Source organism: Thermobia domestica, chromosome 18, assembly GCF_964235325.1.
Source record: "Thermobia domestica chromosome 18, izTheDome1.hap1.1, whole genome shotgun sequence".
NCBI lineage: Eukaryota > Metazoa > Arthropoda > Insecta > Zygentoma > Lepismatidae > Thermobia > Thermobia domestica.
The window spans coordinates 69,429,839-69,448,897 of NC_137471.1; the positions used below are offsets into that span (position 1 = coordinate 69,429,839).

Consider the following 19,059-nt stretch of genomic DNA (forward strand, 5'->3'; position numbering starts at 1 on the left):
GTGGTTTTTACAGTTTCTTAAATATATTTTTAATGCATTTTAGTTGCTGTGTCTCTTGCCAGGATAGGGTACAGGGCAAGGAAGTTATCGGGCAGGGCCTTTCTTAAGATGCCATCAACGCATTCGCCTAGTTAAACTGAGGGATAAACTGTGAAACTTAAGTCAGGATGGTTGACGGTGGGATTTGAACAAATGCACCTCCCCACTGCCGCTCAGTACTACAGGACGTTACCGCCTGGATCGCGAGGAAAACTGGGTGTATCTTGCGTTGTTACCACGGAGATGACAAAGAGCACTTTCGACAGTTTTTTTTTTTTTTTTTGTCAACAAATCGTAAACTTGGTTTCTATGGGCAACCCAGTTGTTTTGTTACATTGTGCTAGACAATCTTTTTTTTGCTGCTTAATTGAGTTCAACGAAGTGGCTTCGGGGTGTTTAGGGCTTTGTTTTCAGAGCATTACAATATTCTCAACGTAAGAACCCCAACACCACATTTTTATTTTTAATGTTTAAGTTCAGCATTGCATCTTCTTAATCATTGCATATATTGTACAATACAATATTGTCGAGATTTATTTATCTCGTCTAATAATAAAATAGTAGGAAATTCATAGGTATACCTGGTGACAATGCCTGTATGGAATACCATTCTGAGGTAAAACAGTAAATAATCCAACTTTTGTGCACTTGCCTACCTTTCTCTGTCTCATTACTGAAATGGGATAGTCCTAAGAGAAACTTTATCAGCCTTCGATTGGTATCGTTGGCTCGATTTTTTTTTCGAACGGTATAACAATCAATTTTCTTCAGAGTGTTAGGTTGCTCTTTGGAGCACTACTACTTGCTTTCAATAAAACAAAGTAGACAATTAGATATTATATTTGGATTATTTACATTATACTTAATAATGTGTTATTTATCATACGCTTTGTTGATAAATATACCTAAATTTTGTCCCCTATATACTAGTATATTGTCTCTTCTATTTATATGTAACGATATGAATTCTATTTGTGTGACGGTTGTCACTTCTATTTATATGTAACATACATCAAGTTTGTTACGTTCATTTAAGCGTCACATTGTGCTCAATTTATACGTAACATGAGACCTTCCATTTATAAATAGCAATATTACATTCATTTTATATGTAAAAAAAATCGCGATTTTTTACGCTTATTTAAGCGTCACAGTTTTTAGTGTTTACAGTTTCACATTGAATGTGGCTCAGTATGACTTAGTCAACCTCTGTACAAGCACTTTGAGAGAATTTGGATCATTTCTTTGAGATAAGCAACCGAACATACTCCTTAGAATAATTACAAATTTTTGGCTATATAAATTAAGGAGTCATTACAGTCAATGGATTGTATTTATTATACGATATTTAGACATTAGGGCCCTTCTGATATAAGGAAATCAGGTCCAATTACCATAGGTGTGTGAGAAAAATAAAATTTCAAATGATACACTTTAGAGGGCTAATCCCTGCGAAATTAAATTCTGCTAATTTTACAGTAATTATGTGATATCTTCAAATAGATAAAAGATAATTGAAATGTGGAACAAGGGCGCCCTAGACAAATTATTTTGCATGATGTACCATTACCACAAGTTATCTAGTAGCTTTCAGTTTGCAGTCATTTAGAAACGCGAAAACAAATGCCGATTTTCTAATTGACTGGAAATCGAAAGCAGATAGGTGAATCGTGATAACGGTATCTCATGTAAAATAAAATTGTCTACGGCGATCTTGTTTCACATTTCGATGGTCTTTTATCTATTTGAAGATATCACATAATTACTATAAAATTGGTGGTATTCTAATTTCGCCGTAATGAGGCCTTTTAAGAACGTGAAACACTTGTTTTTGTTGTTTTCTTTTCTTTCTTTCTTCCATTTTGATTTTTCTTTTCTTTTTAAATTTTAAGAATTCTTTTAAGGTTTCGGTACATGAATCTTGTGAAGAGGAAGTTATAAATCATGCAAATATTAGATTTCAGCGTGAGGTAACGAAGTATTTCTCCACATCTGTCTGAAGTTTTCTCGGATAAGACCCTCCTTAAAACTATCGTTTAATATTGTAAAAGTCTTCGACCGTATCGACATCTATTTTTTGAAGGTAATTTTAAAATTAACGCGTACAAAGGAATTCTAGTTTTTCTAAACTTTGTTACTTGTATACATTTCTTAACATAATATAGTTATTCGGGTAGGGAAGTGTATATAGGTAGAGAGAGGAATGCATGGGGATTGCGAATGAAGATAAAAAAGTAAATGTAATTAGGATCAAGTAGCGAAAAATCATATATTTAAAGGTTATTTGGTACTTATTTATTATTTTGAAGGATATATTTTCATTTCCATGCTTATACTGTTAAATACAACAAAGAATATAACGCGACGTTTTAAACAAATATTCGTTAAAACAAAGGAATTGGAATAAAAGAGGAATGAAATTAGTGAAAAAATGTATGTTAAAATACGAGAACGATACAGGATTCTTCGATAATTGGAAGAGAATTGATTTTCCTTTGGGATTATTTGTTACTTTTTTAAAAAAGAGAATTACATGTATATAAAACATACATATATACAATTGTAAGTGATAACCAACAATTTATATCAAAGCTTATTAACTAACTAACCAACTCTATGGCCTATGGCACCCGGATATTCAATAGTGAGTTCACAAAAGGTTTTCATTGATTTCTGTCCTTAGCCAACTGGATCCAATTTCTACTTTGTATTCCTCTTGTCCTCCCTTTTGCGCCTAGGTCTTTCTAGTGATTGTTTTCCGATAGGGCTTCCAGTTAAAACTTTGAAAGCGTACCTATTTTCTTCCATTCTGGCTACATGATCTGCCCACTTGAGCCTTCTAGATTTGATGACCCTAACAATGTTTGGTAAAGGTATATATTATGTAGTTCCTTGTTATGAAGTTTTCGCCATTCCCGTTCCTCTTGGAATCGAATATTCGTCTCAGGATTTTGTTCTCAGATACTTTCAGTCTACATTTCTCCCTCAAAGTAAGAGACCATGTTTCGCAACCATACGGAACAACAGGCATGATTATCGTTTTTTAAATATATTTTAATCTTCCAATTCCTCGACAGAATTCGTGACATCAAAAGATTTTGAACTGAATAATAACACAAATTCTCTGCTTTTAGCTAAAAAGCTTATTAGAAACCAGAAATTACTTATGGGAGTCGCTCGCAAGAGGATGTAATAAAAGATGGTCGTGATATGAAATAGGTTGAGAACACCTTACTTATTCTGTACTTTGGTTTGTCGTAATTATATTGAATATATATATATATATATATATATATATATATATATATATATATATATATATATATATATATATATATATATATATATATATATATATATATATATATATAAATGAAAGCTTGGATCTTGCCATGACAAAGATTTCAGCATGGGTCAAACTTCACCTTTATTGAAACTAAAGGCAAATAAGCTTACAAAAGTCTTGATTGTTTTCAAGAAAAATAATTTCTTTACCCATCACGATTCTTTAGTTAGAAGGTAATAGAATATCATGTTCTATGAGCTCTAGAGAATACGATCCTCGTTCTAGAAATTAAAGCAGAGAATTTTGCTTGGAGGAACGTGAATTTCAGCAATGACCAAGTTTAATAAGGAATTGTGATCATGCTGATACTTGTAACAGTTTTAATGTTTTTTTTTTGTTCCTAATAAGCTTAATGTTATCAACGTTATTTGTCACTTACTAAGATGATTATTTTTAATTACGGAAAAGAAGACTTTTTTTCTTCGTTCGTCTCTGTCTTCAAATTTGCTGACTGTCTTAAAAGAATTCTTCACTTTATACTGATGCGATAGTGAGTAGTGCATACAGAAATATAGGTTTAATTTATAGGATAGGACAGGATTTGTACAAAGAATCAAGATTTATAAGGTTATATTTTTCGCATATGAGGTCAAAATTAGAATACTGTTGTACTGTTAGGACACTAAATGTCACTAAATGTTCTGAAGCAATAGAAAATATATAGTTTAAATTCTTAAAAATACATGCATACAAGAAAACCGGTTTCTACCCAATGTTCCCTATGAAGACCTAGTAACGAATTTTAGTTTTCAAATATTAGAAAAAGGAGATGTGTTTTCGATTTGTTGTTCTTACATAAATTATTAAACGGTAAAGCTGGTTGTCCAGAATTAGTTTCAGAAGTGTTTTTACGTGTCCCAACAGGTAAGACTAGAACAGCAAACACAGGGACATTATATTGTAGAAAAGCAAGAACTAACATATTACTTAAGTCTCCTTCGTAGAGAATGTGTGCTTCATATAACGAAATGATTAGATTTCATGTAGTAGATGTATTTAGTATTCCGAAAACAAGTTCAAAAGAATTGTCAGGCAATAATTTCTGTATAATTAAACGACGTATATTAGTGTATATATAATAATGTATGTATAATAGTGTATGTTAAATAATCATGTATACCACACTATAACTGGGCACTAAGCCTGTTGTATTGTCCTTATGAAATAAATAAATAAATAAATATCTGGCACCATTAGCAATATTTTGTTTTTAGCAACAACTTCAATTTTCGTCTGATTTCAATAAATACAAAAAAAGATCGCTTAAATAATAAATGTACCAGTAAAGTATGTCGCGATTTGACAAGAAATACTGAAATTATTTGGGTAGAATAAAATGTTAGTAAGAGTAAGAAAGTGTTTCTGGGATGTTATTGAAAGAAGCACAAAAAATCGCTTGTATCCATTTTGGAAGAGTTCAGAGGCTCTGTATTAGCAACTCTTTCCTTAAGTCATGTAACCTTGATGGATGACATGATTGGGTATCACCTGATATGGAAGGTGAAAAGTTTGTTAATGATGAAATAGTTTTTAGAAACCTTTGGAAATCCCTACACTGAGAAAAAAACGCATGTGGCTTACGTAGAAACGTAGGTTACATGTGTAAATCCTGTAGTTTTTGGACTTTACGTACAGCAAATGTATAACCAAAAAAGCATATTTTTCCGTGTAAATGTTCTGAATAAACGACTTTCCGTATGAAAGAAAGGACTGTATATAAGCAATCAGGACCACACATACAGATGGATATATATATATTATATAGGTGAAGTATGTAACATACATATACGTCTGTAATATACGGAAAACAGTTAGATAGCAGACTTTCTGCAACGGCATGATGTAACATGTAAAGGCAGTTGCGTATGTAGCTTATGGTATGGATAAAGTATGCTCTGTACTGATTACTGTGGTAAACATCAGGATTCCGTATATTTGTACAATATAGCCGTCTAACGAAGTTTTCTTACTGGTTAGTGTAGATTGACATAAATGGACAAGTTTAGTATGGGGGATTATATTTTCGTTGTAAAAGAAGAAGTTAATGTAACTCCGTGCAGCCAACACATTTTCTACTAATAATAACTCACTAGATATGAAATATCGTACTATCTTACAAACTCAAAGCAGACACTCTAGTTCAGTAAAGCATAATATATATTACTAGTTAGAGTGTGGAAGAGGGCTTCATGAGATGATATCTCGTACGTTAGATCTATTTCTAGGGTGTTTGCTGGAAAATGGTGCCATCAATGATGCTACAGCGTTACTTACGGACAGTGGCGTATTTAGGGGGGTGGCTTCCGGGCTTAAGCCCCTCCCGAAATCTTACTTAGTATAGTAAAGTAAATGAAATATCTTGCAGAATTTTCACATTTCCAGGCAAAGCCCCCCCCCGAAAGTTAGCAAAGCCCCTCCCGAAACAAAATCGTAAATACGCCACTGCTTACGGATATTATTTTAGCTGCTGTTAAATGTTTTCCCCCAGAAGCACGAAAGCCTTAGGCACGTGTGACCTAGGTTCGATTCAGAGAGAAAACTCGTGGTTTAAATTCCCTGCAGAACCACGTTTGATATAGTCTCGCTACGTAAACGATGCTAAATTTCAGTCCAGCCAAAGTGGTTAGGATCACCCAGTCAGACTAATACTTCCTATTCTTCTTTAAACAGTGGCGGATCTAGAAGGAAAAAACTGGGGTGCCAGCCAGTACCCAGACTATGATAGGTATATATAAGCTTTCAAAAAGATATAAATAATAGCTTAAATTATTTTGTTACTGAAATAACTGGTGGGACCTAGGCCCTGGCCTAGATCCGCCACTGTCTTCAAATCCACATTTCCATCACTCCCAGTAGTTTTTTTCTCGATTTCAGGAAAGAACTTGAAATTGTGAAGAAAAAGATTTTCAAATAGTTCTATATTATTTATTAACTTACGGCCTGTTTTCGGTGGAAATCGAGTTTTTGCTTCTTCTCAAATGACATAACAATAAAATCTAGCAAGTCCATCGCGTGTTACTGTGGGATTTGCACCTTTCATCAGAATTTGTCTGAACTCGAAATTAAAAAAAAAAATCGAACGTCTTGTATAAGCACCTTAATGGACTACCCCCACATCCTTTTCTTCTATTTTGTTCTTACCTCTTTCTTCTCTTCTAGAACAAATTAAAAAAACATTGAAACACGTAATTCATTATTTTAAATGAAAGGTCCATAGACCGAATTTCATGTTTTTATCCATAAGGGGTTCCGACAAATTGATATTTTGTTATAATAATTTGAAACCCCACACCGCTTTATCTCAACATCTTTTCTTCCCCTTTACGACAGATATAAAAGAAAAAGATTTAAACATGTCTGTACTTGTTACTTAAAATAAATAGTCTAATTACAAAATTTAATGTTTTTAACGCTAAGAAATTCCCGAGTTGTGATTCTTATTATAATATTAACTGTAATCCCTCACTTGTTTCTTCTCACATCAATTTTCTTATTTTCTAGATCAAATATTAAAAACGCTGAAATATGTATCGAATTATTTTAAAGTCCAAATACCGAATTTCGTATCTCTAACTTTAAGAGATTACGAGATATGGACATGTTAATACAGTATACAATTTATTTAACAACCGTGTATTACTCAATCTCAGGAGTGGCGAGTGCACCCAACTACCTATTCTAAACAACGCCCCGGTCTAAATACTGAATTTCATATGTCTGCCCTTCAGAGATTCGGATATATCGAATTCGATATTCGATCTCAGCTCCCGCCAAGTGAACTTTGTGCTGGACAAACACCGTGTGCGTGGGTTTTCTCGGAGTTCTCCCGTTTCCGAACACTTTCCTCATTCCACCATTTCATTCATTTCTCATAATCGCAGTCTCCTTTAGCCTAGCCGGCATAACCGTGGGATGTAAAACTTAAGATTTCATTTCATTTCGGATATATAGAAATTCTACTACATAATAAATGCCCCCCTTCTTTCCCCTTTCCCTTTCTTGTCGAATTATCAAAAATTCTTCCTTAGTGGTCACCTTACGTCACTAATCCTCTAGATTGACAAAATTTCAAGTTTCATGCTTAAGGAGTTTAGCCTAGGCGCTGATCAGTCAGTCAGTCAAAACTTCTTTTATATAGAGAGTTTTTGTTAAGCAAGCACATTATCCTGGCCTCTTTTATAATTTTTTTTTATAAATTTGTAGGAGGTTTGGTTTGGGCGTTGTTCAGTCGGTTATTTTAGGGTTGCCATAATTTTTTGATCCAAAATACGGACAAGCCTTAAAATGACGACCCATCAAATATACGGTGCCTAAACTCAAAACAAATATTTTGAAATTTCTCACCTAAAAATCACCTTTTTAAGTTATCACACGATTGTTTACCGGTACTGTAATACTTAAAACACTATTGGAAACTAACATGTTTTATATTTTTTTCATTAACACAAATATAACAAATCATGTCATTAAATACATATATTAAATCTAACCAAAAGAACCCTGGAATGCGAAAATGACACTTTATTAAAAAAACGTAACCTATTTTATTAATGGTAACTAAAATATAAGTTATATCATGAAAACACAATTCTTTTCACAAGAGATTTTAGCAATTACCGACTCGGAAATTTTCGGGCAACTCCAAAAACTAAGAAGTATGGACATTTTCCTATTTCATGCTTTGTACGATACGGACACGGACACGGATCCAAAAATACAAACAATCCGTACAAAATACGGACATATGGCAACCCTAGGTCAGTTAGTCTCTCATTCACTGAGGACTTCTTCTAGAGATAGAAATTGAACAACTATAAAAACCCAAATAATATCAATAATTTTTATAAGCATGTTACGTTAACAATGAACGAATGCGTGGATTTATGTTTACATGTAGCATCTCTTTCTTACATCTTTTCATACAATCACTTCGATTGTCACTGGTTCCATGAACCCACATTCATCCTGTTTAACTGTTTATACGAGTTATAACATAGATGTTATAATACTAATCTACAATTCGTATTCTCTTCTCTTTTACAGAAATTAGACGACAATCAAGCCTCTAATTCCAGCACTTAGAAGTCCTCTGTCGTTTGATATTGTATCTAAACATCTGGAGGTTCTAATCAGTGGTAAGTTACTGCATTAAAACGTTACCTTATTAAGTGTGCTTATTATAGTTTATAATTCGTAAGACAATATTGTACTATTACCTGACCAGGATAGCAGTGCGGTTTGGGGAGGATAGCGCTGCTGTTGTGTTTACATCAGTTTCTTGGCAAGCGCGGTGGGACAGGGGAGCAGAGAGTTTCACTCTGCAGTGTATACAACGGTTTTCAAAACTTGCAGTTTGGATGTTATTTATAGTCTAATCTCTTTTCGTTTAATAAAGAACGCCATAAGTTATGTTATTGTAGTGAACCATTCCTGCAGTAATGCAGATGTATTGTGAATAGTGACATATGAATGGAAATTACAAATTTAAGAACAACATATCACAATTGACAATTCAGTGAGCTTCTACCATGTATTAAGCAGATTGTATAAAAAATTATTACTTTTATTCGATGTCATTATAAAACAGGAGCAGCCTGTAAAACGCTGGTCGCTAGTTTGTTCGCAAGTTAATATAGAGGGTGTATTTTTGTTGTAGTTGTTTTTTTGCTTGTTACTTAAGATATTCTGCAAATAACTTCAATAACTTTTGAAACTGTTTGTCTTAACTTGAGCCAGGGGCGGATCCAGACCGAATGTTTGAGGGTGGTCGTTCGAAGTCAAATCAAGGTAAGAATGTATTGCAAATAAAGAAAAGAAAAGAAAAAGAAAAGAAAGAAAGAAAGAAAGAAAAGTAAAGCAACTTTAGAAAAGGGGAAGTAGCTATTGTCTGCAATTTCAAGAACAGAAGTGGACACCTGCGATTTCTAAGGTAGACATTTTTTTAAGCAAGAACGCCAATGTAAGTAATTTATTGCAATCTATTGCTTTATTTGACTTCTGCAACGGAAAACAACAAAAAAGTAAGGCCTACCTATTTTAATAGGTTTTATTTTTAAAACAAAAAATATCCTATTCTGGGGGGCAATTGCCCCGCCCTGGATCTGCCCCTAACTTGAGCATATGCGTGAAGTGGTTTATTACGAACAGGACAAAAAGAACTGTGATAGATTGATTAAAAGTAATCCGGTTAGAAACACTGCTGCTTGCATTTTAGTTCCAAAACCGGCCGCCCGCACTCGTTCGCTGGTCAGGTAATAGGAAGTTTGGTGTGCAGATGGTCCAAAGAATACTCTTCTGCATGTCACGTTATAAAATAGGAAAATAGAAATGGCATTCAACGTGGTATCGTGCAGCGATGACTATTATTATTACTGTGACTATTTATGTAGTAAGTAAATGAGGCGTAAAAGTGGAAGTAAGAATAAGGCAAATAGAAAGACTTATTTGAGATATTTATGTATTAAGTATTGTTAGCTAAAAGCTTCCACTATGTAGTGGATAGAGAGAGTCAGCTGGAGAACGATACGTACTCACACATGTAGGGAATAGACTGATATCTGGAGAATGTGAATGCTGCAGGGCGTACAGCCTGTACTTACAGCGGGACACTAGGAATTAAAAAGCATGTTGTGGAAACAGCAATCGAACCAGATACGCCAAGCATAAGAGGTTTGCGCACTACCAGACAGCCTTTGCGACTCATCACAAGAAAAGTAGGGTAGCAAGTAGTTAATACCGAGAGTGAAACTAAGTAAGAAACACTTCTAAGGCAAAATTCTGCAAACTTTTTAGGCTGAGTACCACTCTAACATCTCCACTAAGACTCAAAGGCCAAGACCCAACAAACACACAATACCAACATACTGTAGCACCAGCATCATCTTGTGTGTAGTGGCGTAATTACGCACACGTCAATTGTCTGATTAGTCAAAGTTTATAAGTTCAGAAGAATGTCTTTTCTTTATAAGTACGTACCAACAATTATCGGTCTATTTGTACAGTAGAAAGTGTGAGTCATGTTGGAAATATGTAGTGGAGAAAGACAACCTATAATTTTACATTTAGTCAATGATAATGACCTCTTTTGCATAGCACAGAGACTTCCAAGGAATGTAAGCTCCAAATCATCGGGATGTATACTAGACGTCCCATTTTTCAGTGGACATCCTGTGGAAATCGAACGAAACCTCCTACGAGACATTTCTCGGCTCTTTCTGGGACATTCAAATATAGTCTTGTGAAAGGTTCATCCCAGTGAAATCTGTGGACATTTTCATTACCTTTAAAGTTTCTAGTGAGTACCTAACTATCTTAAGACAAGTATGAAGGGTGTGGGACATTCTGAGTTGCGTGACCTACTAAGTAAAATTCCCTCAACCAAGAAATAAATAAGGCATTCTCGTTGGTTTATTGTCTAGGGCACGCGCACCTAGTGTGCAGAGACTTGGATTCGATTCCCATTGGTCAACCATCGAACGCATTACAGTGGTTCACCTTCAATTTTAAACTAGAACTTCACGTCTCATATGGCCATGTTTCTGGAAAAGGGCGCTAAACTTTTGTCAAAGACGAAACTACTAATGAAAATTTAAAATATTTTTAAGTTTTCTGCATTTTGTAAAACTCTCGTACCAATAGCTCATCGCGTCTAAACCTGCAGTTTACACTTAAACAGTACAATTGGAATAGCTCAAAGATACGTCAATCTAATTGATGTAATACGTTCACTACTAATGAGTTATCTTTACTCAAACTGTTGAGCCTGAGTACTAGAAGAGTGTAACCGAATCATTGTACTTAGAACTCAATAAACATTCTTTTAAAATTACATTTAGGTGAGTATCGTATCAAATTGGTGAGAAAAGAAAAGGATAACATAAGGTTGTACAAACAGACATTTCTCTTTGAGAGCCCTTGGGAGGACCAATAATATTTACGTTTGTTCTCTCTCGAAAAGCCCAATAAAAGAACAGTCTTTATTCGCGTAAACGTGAAGAAGAAACAGGAGTCGTTTATAGAATAGGTTTTTATCGTCTGTCTTCACTTTCACCGTTTGACCATTACAAAAACTATATATTATTTTTTCACCGTAAAACGATATGGTAATTCCTAATCTTTGCACATGCTTGTAGTAGTAGTAGGGGCAGTAGTAATTATAAAAATGGCACTAATTTTATTAGTAGTCTTGGTAGTGTACAATACTAAATATGTTCTATAAGGATATTGAAGGGTATAAAAACTTCTACACACTGTGTATGGCACAGGTATTCTTTTTTTTACAATTAGTAGTATTATTTTTTTCTTTACAAAATATTGATATAATTCCCTTGTACATGAAAAGTAAGACGCAAGTTACAAGCTATTGAGTTTGATACCAAAAGAAAATGTTATCCTCGAAATTAGCCTACAAAAAGAAGTGATATCCAACAAAAAAAAACATTCCTGTAAAAAAGCCAAGTACGAGTAGCCTTAAAAAGAATTGAAATCACAAAAATAGGCGCCAAGTTCTGGTGGACAACAGTTACAAACACTCACTGGCTCACTTCAAATTTAGATTTGAAACTTGGCTGTTGTCTGTATGGTTACCACTAGCTCACAATTATGTCAAACTACTTTATAATTTTCAACAGACAACATAGGCAAGTTTCAAATCTAAATTTGAAAGTGATTCCTTGAGTGTTTGTAACTGTTGTTCACCAGAACTTGGCGCCATCCTTTCATATAGCAACTTGCGCGGTACTTCATTCATAGAATTTCTAAGCAGGGGGTAGGGGGATTCATTCTCGAGATTAAAAAAAAATCGCATCGTGTTCCAATGTTATTCTGACGACAGCAAAATTACTTATTCGACATTAGAGTAAAATTCTTCCCCAATTTTTTTATTCCCCCCAATTTTTTTCTCGATGGCACAATTTGCGCCATTCATCCGTCCTGTGGGCGGCCCTTCTCTCTTAAAACGAACCAACCTTTCCTTTCATACGACTACTTGCGCGGTACTTCATTCATCGAGTATCGAAGCACGGGGTACGGAGGTTCACCCCGGGAAATTTTCGAAAATTAGCTTCTCAAAATCGTCTTTTAATGCTATTCCGACAGTAAAATTGCTAGTTCGAAAATAGAGGAAAATCCCCCCCCCCAATTTTTCTCAATGGCGCAGCTTGCGCCATACATCCCCCTTGTGGGCGGCCCTGGAGCATGGAAACTCAGGTAAAAGCCAGTATCCGTGACATTTCTTAGTATTAGTATTGAGGAGAACAACTCTGACTTCGAATTGCATTCGAATTTCAAATCCTGAAACATTGAAAGCTTCACTACAATGCAACTAATGCATAGAGTCGTGCTGTGACAAAAGATGAGAGAGTTGTGAAACATTTACGTACAAAAATCTTTGCATTGCAATGGTCAAAATGTAAAGCAAGACTCGACTTTCTTTTGTCTCTCCTCTTTCTAGAAAGTGCTCAGCATATTACAGTTTAGGAAAATGGCGAGATTTCAGACAGTGTTAAGCAAGAAGTAACTTCCACTCTTTTACGGAAAGTTAATTTTCAGTTCGGATTTTCTCTTGAATTCCTTTCTCTCTCTCTCTCTCTCTCCAACGCTAAGAAGACAATTTCTTGTTTTATCTTTCTCGCTCTTTGTTCCTTCCCCCTTTCCTTTCTGTTCTTTTTTCTTAACTTATTCTCAGTGGTAGTTTCCCTTCTTAAGCAACGCAACGTTTCGATTCGCTTGTCTCGACTTTCCTCTGGAATTGTCTTGCAGCTAGCGTATTCACAGTTTTCCAGACCTGACAAAACGCTTATGAATGTAAAGCAGTTCTCGCCACTGAAAAACGTACAATACATATCACAAAAGAAAGTATACTACTAACGAAAAGTGATTAAAAAGTTAATAAATGTTCTAATACACATTTTTCTACGAATTTTAAAAACATTAAGCCGCATTATTACATCTACTAGTTTGAATATAATTCTTACGTTCCAAGATGGTTGGTGTTAAAGTTTAGGGTCCCTCTTCAGCACTGATATTATATAAGAGATGTAGAGTTTAAGGTGGAATTCGAACCATCATAATAACCTCATAATAAATTACAACGTTCTCTCACCGGAAATCGAACCAGGGACACCGTATTTAAAAGCCGCGCTCGCATAAGCGATTGGACCATAGATTTAACATGATCAGACCTAATAATAAATTGTTTTTCACGTATAGATTCAATGTCACGATAAATAGATTCTTCTTTATAACTTTTCATGTCAATATTGGATCTTTGAAGAACATAGACTGAAAGTATTTGAGAACAAGATTCTGAGACGAATATTCGGACCTAAGAGGAAAGGGAATGGGGAATGGTGAAAACTTCATAACCAGGAACTACATAATTTATACGGTTTACTGAACATTATTAGGGTTATCAAGTCTAGGAGGTTCAGGTGGGAAGGTATTGTAGGTAGAATGGAAGAAACTAAGAACGCTTTCGAAGTCTTAACTGGAAGATCAATTGGAAAACGACCATTAGGAAGACCTATGCGCAGATTGGAGGACAATATTAAGATAGATCTAGCAGAAATAGGAGTACAAAGTAGAAACTGGATCCAATTGGCTAAGGATAGAAGTCAATGGAGAGCTTTTGTAAACGAGGCATTAAACCTCCGGGATCCATAAGCCATAGAGTTAGTTATATTGCAGTTGATACTACTTGTCCCTTCTGACAGCTCGCTACACGCACGTGGTGCTCAATGCTGTGTTGCCAGCTTTTGTGTCGGGTATTGAAACACGAAATTATTCACTGCAAATAAATCTCAGTTTTATAAAATTAAATGACACAAAATTGAACTAAAAAGAATGCTCTCAACAACCAGCATGTCCACTACTAAAGTTGACATTCGACTAAAATAATGTGCATTTCTTTATATTCAAATTGGCAACGTGCAGAAAGGGTGGAATGTTTACCATTGTAGAGTGAAAGAAAGAGCCACTATAATTGGCTGGACGTGCTGCTCCCATGGAAGCAGTTCTTCTTGCCTGATTGTAATGATCACGTGCAGGAAGGAAAAAAAAACAGCGGAAAGCAACTGTCAGAAGGGAAAAGTTGTTTCAAATAGACTTTAGTTAGTTATATTGGACCTTTATGGTCTGGAAAACAATCATGGTTTCACATGAAATAAAAAAAAACTCTTGTTATTACTAGTATTATTGCTATTATGAAAAAAAGTGAAAATAATTTTGCATTTGTATTTGAATACATTTGGCCAAGCATGTAGAACTTTACCTTTTAGAATATGTTTTGATTATAACTGCTAAACCTATTAAGTTGAAATTGTACATAACATAGGACAATATTAGAACCAATGTGATTATTATTCAAATCATGTTAAATAAAGAGGAATTATAATTAGAACCATGTATGAGCTATTGTCAAAATGGTTTTAAATTTAAACTTTAAATGACCGCAAAAAATTACTTTACCGCAAAAAAAATTAACTCAGTACATACGTAATCCAGATAAAAATATCTCTCTTTTTTATTTCAATATGATGTACTCAAAGGTTATTTAAATTATTTAAACAGAATTACATTCTGTTTGGTTTGATTCCTGTGGTTCAATCAAATTATGCTGAACACATCCTGTACGTCGGTTTCAATTTATCTTTCTTTACCCTCCCCCCTCTTCCCTCTCTCCACACATATTGGCATTACAGTCAACAAAAAAAAATATTGCGTATTTGATTGTCATTTTGTTTTTTTGTTTTTTATTCATTGTACAATGTACTGTGCAAGATAATTTATAAATGCGAGATTCAGGTAGATTTAAATTGCAAATTTAAATTGCGAAATTTCCTCATATTTATTCAGCAAAGAATGAAAATTTAATTTTAGAAACTATATTGCGTGTTTGATCTTTGAATACCATGTCAACATACAAAACCTAGAGCGCTAGATTAAATAACATTGTACGTATTGTACATTCGAATTGGCAATATATTAACATCATTTTGTGGTTACTACACGAATCGTAACTTCCAATTCCTTGTCATATACGCATTAAAAGGAGTTACCATACTAAAGAGATTATAAACTAAATTCCTTATGTTTAACTAATCAATGAGTACTGTGGCCTTCAAAAAAAATTTAATTGGATTCTTTATACTAATGAGTTTGGGTACTTTATTACAATAAATCTTTATACTAACCAATCTCAAAACAATATCATAAGAATTCTTTATGGAACTGATAATTTTGGGAACTTTATTATAAGAATTCTTCATATCAATGACTTTGGGCAATTTTTTTTTAAATAAGAATTTTTGCTACTAATGAGTTTGGGAACTTTTCTCCAAGAATTCTTTATAACTAACTAACTAACTAACTTTATGACCTATGAAACCCGGAGGTTCAATGCAGCGTTCACAAAAGCTCTTCATTAACTTCTAACCTTAGCCAACTGGATCTAGTTTCTACTTTGTATTCCTATTTCTGCGAGAGTCATCTTAATGTTGTCCTTCCATCTCCGTGGTCTTCTCAATGGTCGTTTTCCGATTAGTCTGCCAGTTAGAACTTTGAAAGCTTTTCTATTTTCTTCCATCCTGGCTACGCAATCTGCCCGCCAGAGCCTCCTCGATTTGATGATCCTAACAATGTTGGGTAAACCGTATAAATTATGTAGTTCCTCGTTATAAAGTTTCCGCCATTCCCCATTTAGTGATGGGCACTGGGAATATTCCCGGTGGGAAGGAATTTTAAAAATGGGAATATTCCCGGTTTTTTCCCTGACCTATAAATTCCCGGGAAGGAATTTATTTCCATTTCTTTACTTTATCTTCCAAATTATAAGAACCATACGTCTAATTACTTTATTTTAATATATTATGATTTACTTCTAGGTTTTAAAGAATTTGGAGGTTAAAAAAATTAAAATTATTTGACTGCACTTTATATAACTAATAATATGATTTTTTAAGTTCCATTTCCATTTACACTAAAAAGTAGGGTAATTGTTTAGTATTGGGGGCCAAAACTAGCAAAAAGTAGGATAATTTAGGGAAGAAATAAGTTGATAGTGGTGCTCAAGTAGTCAAGAAAGTATCGAACACAATTTTTTTTAGGGCAGTATGGAATCTGTACAAAACAACGTGTCCTGCGTTGCTCTAACCCGCCTTCACTCGCTTACGTTCGCTCGGCAATACTGTTTGAATTTAATGATGGTAACGTAATTTAGCGTATGAAACTATAAAACAACTACATCGGAATAAAATATTGCAAAAAAGTAGTTGCAAAATCTGGCCCCCAAAGCTAAACAATAACCAAAAGTAGCAAAGTACTAATTTACAAATGATGAAAAGGATCCATTTTATAAAGTAATGTAGAATTACGTAGAAATAGAGTTGAACTACTATTAATAAAGCCTGAACCACCGTTAGTAATAAACGTCGGTTTGTCTCCTCTCTCTGACTCGAATTTCTGAAGAGGTACTCGGACTTCTTTTACATGTAAATTAACGTATGAAATTTTGAGCAATGGGCAGGAAGAAGGTCGTGTGTGGCAATGTTACATGCAAAATTATAAAGATAGAAAAGTATCTCGCAAATATTGTGAACATACATATTTATGCGCAAATGTTGACAAAATTGTGGGACATGTGTCTTCTGGCAGTTACCCAACCTAATTTGTTTATAACATTTAAAACTTAATATTTATAATATCAGTAGTACAGTCAAGTTTGGAAAATCCACTGACATGTAAATTTAAACAACTTAGCGGTTTAAAAGTATGTGGACTTACTATACCATTTTTGAAACATATTTAATTTCATAGAACATATTGTAAAAAAATATCAATTTATGCGTACTCTCTAAATATAATAAAATATTAATAAAATAACATAACATCGTTCAGAATATACATTTTAAAGACTCCTCTGGGGACAACAGTAATAATATACTGTGATATAAAAACGAATTTATCTTTGAAATTATAATATAGTAATAGAATGCAATTTTCTTTGTGATTGTACATAAATTCCCTGAAAATTCCCATTTTGGGGAATCTTCCCGGGATTATTCCGGAAAAATATCTTCCCTGGAATTTACCCATCACTATCCCCATTCCCGTTCCTCTTGGGCCCAATATTCGTCTCAGGATCTTGTTCTCAAATACTTTCGATGTTCTGAGAATTCTTTATACTAAAATTTGGCAACTTTATCATAAAAGTTATTTATACTAATGAGTTTGGGAACTTTATTATAAAAAAATCTTCACACTAATAAATTGTGGAACTTTATTATACGAATTCTAAATACTAGTGAATTAACATTAGCAGCATTTCAATTCCATTGAATAGACGCAAATTATTTTAAAACTCTATATTAATTAAGCACATAATGAAAGTGAAGTTCGTATTCAGCAGAGGATTCATTTATTCTTATACTTAACACTGGAAAACAATTACAAATTTCTAATTGCTATTGCAGACTGGGTTTTTGAGGAAGATTGAAACGAATTTAGATAAACTAATTCTAAAATTTAACATTAGCCAACAAATAGAATACAGAAGATCAGAAAATTCAAAACTTTTATTTAATTTTAACGTAGTTAAGGCACAAAACCTATTAAGTTATGATTGCACATAACTATTTGTACACTGAAAAAAAATCAATTATCAAGACAGCGGTATGTTATACAGAATCCATAAGTTTACTACGGAAATCTGTACGGAGTGTACATTATCCATATGCTATACGTACTGTGTTTTCCCCCCACTTAGATGTTACATAATGCCGCTGAAAAATGTCTGACATCTAACAGTCTTTCCTATATTACAAACGTTTGCATATGTTACTTACGTCATATATATTATATATATATATATATATATATATATATATATATATATATATATATCCACTGATCTACTGATTAACGTGGAATCCGAACCACATGAGCTTCCTAAAACAGACGATTTCAGTTATACGTTTACTGCTGGATGTTACCTATAGCCAGCCGTACGTTAAATACAAAATCTACAGGATTTACGCATGTAACATACATTTTTCCGTACGAAACATACGTTTTTTTCTCTTTGTACATATTTGAAAAAATCGTATTGGTAACAGTGGATGAAAAATCGACTATAAAATTTATTAAATAATGAAAAGTTTAAGAGCTTGGATAAAATTATATTATTATTTCAAGTTATCTTTTTATTTATGTTGACAATTTCTTTTAAAATTGCAGTAAATAAATGAATAAATTCAAGTGTGCAAAAGTTTGTCTTTAAACTATTGTGATCCTTTAAATCCTGTGCGAGATACAGGATGAATGTAATTCTACTTTCCATGTAGAATGAAACTTTCTATGTATATGTCCTCTACCTACTAGGCGTCATGTTTCTCAATATACAATTGGTGTTTCACCCTCATAAATGAAAAAGTTTATGCGTTTTTGTATAAATCCCTTGCAGCTCATATGTATGTGTCTGAAAAATCCGACATTGTTATATTTTTTGTATATGAAAAAAAAAACTTCCTCCAAAGGGTTGACAGTTGGCCCCTGTGGACCGTGTCGAACAGTGATGAAAGCATGTCAACCTGATGGCTGGAAATTAGACTGTCCCTCTGCACACTCTCTGTTCGTGTGTGTGTGTGTGTGTATGGGTGTGCCTGCCTGGAATAAGCGAA

The 19,059-nt window shown here is 33.9% G+C and overlaps 1 protein-coding gene across 1 annotated transcript in view; it reads left to right on the forward strand.

Annotated features, from left to right (window-relative positions):
- Positions 1–19,059, forward strand: part of LOC145676060 (uncharacterized) — a 1,660,834-nt gene that overhangs the window by 490,771 nt on the left and 1,151,004 nt on the right. The window contains exon 3 of the mRNA XM_081746923.1: positions 8,429–8,520. The gene's annotated coding sequence lies outside the window, so the exon portion shown is untranslated. The remainder of the gene's footprint in view (positions 1–8,428; positions 8,521–19,059) is intronic.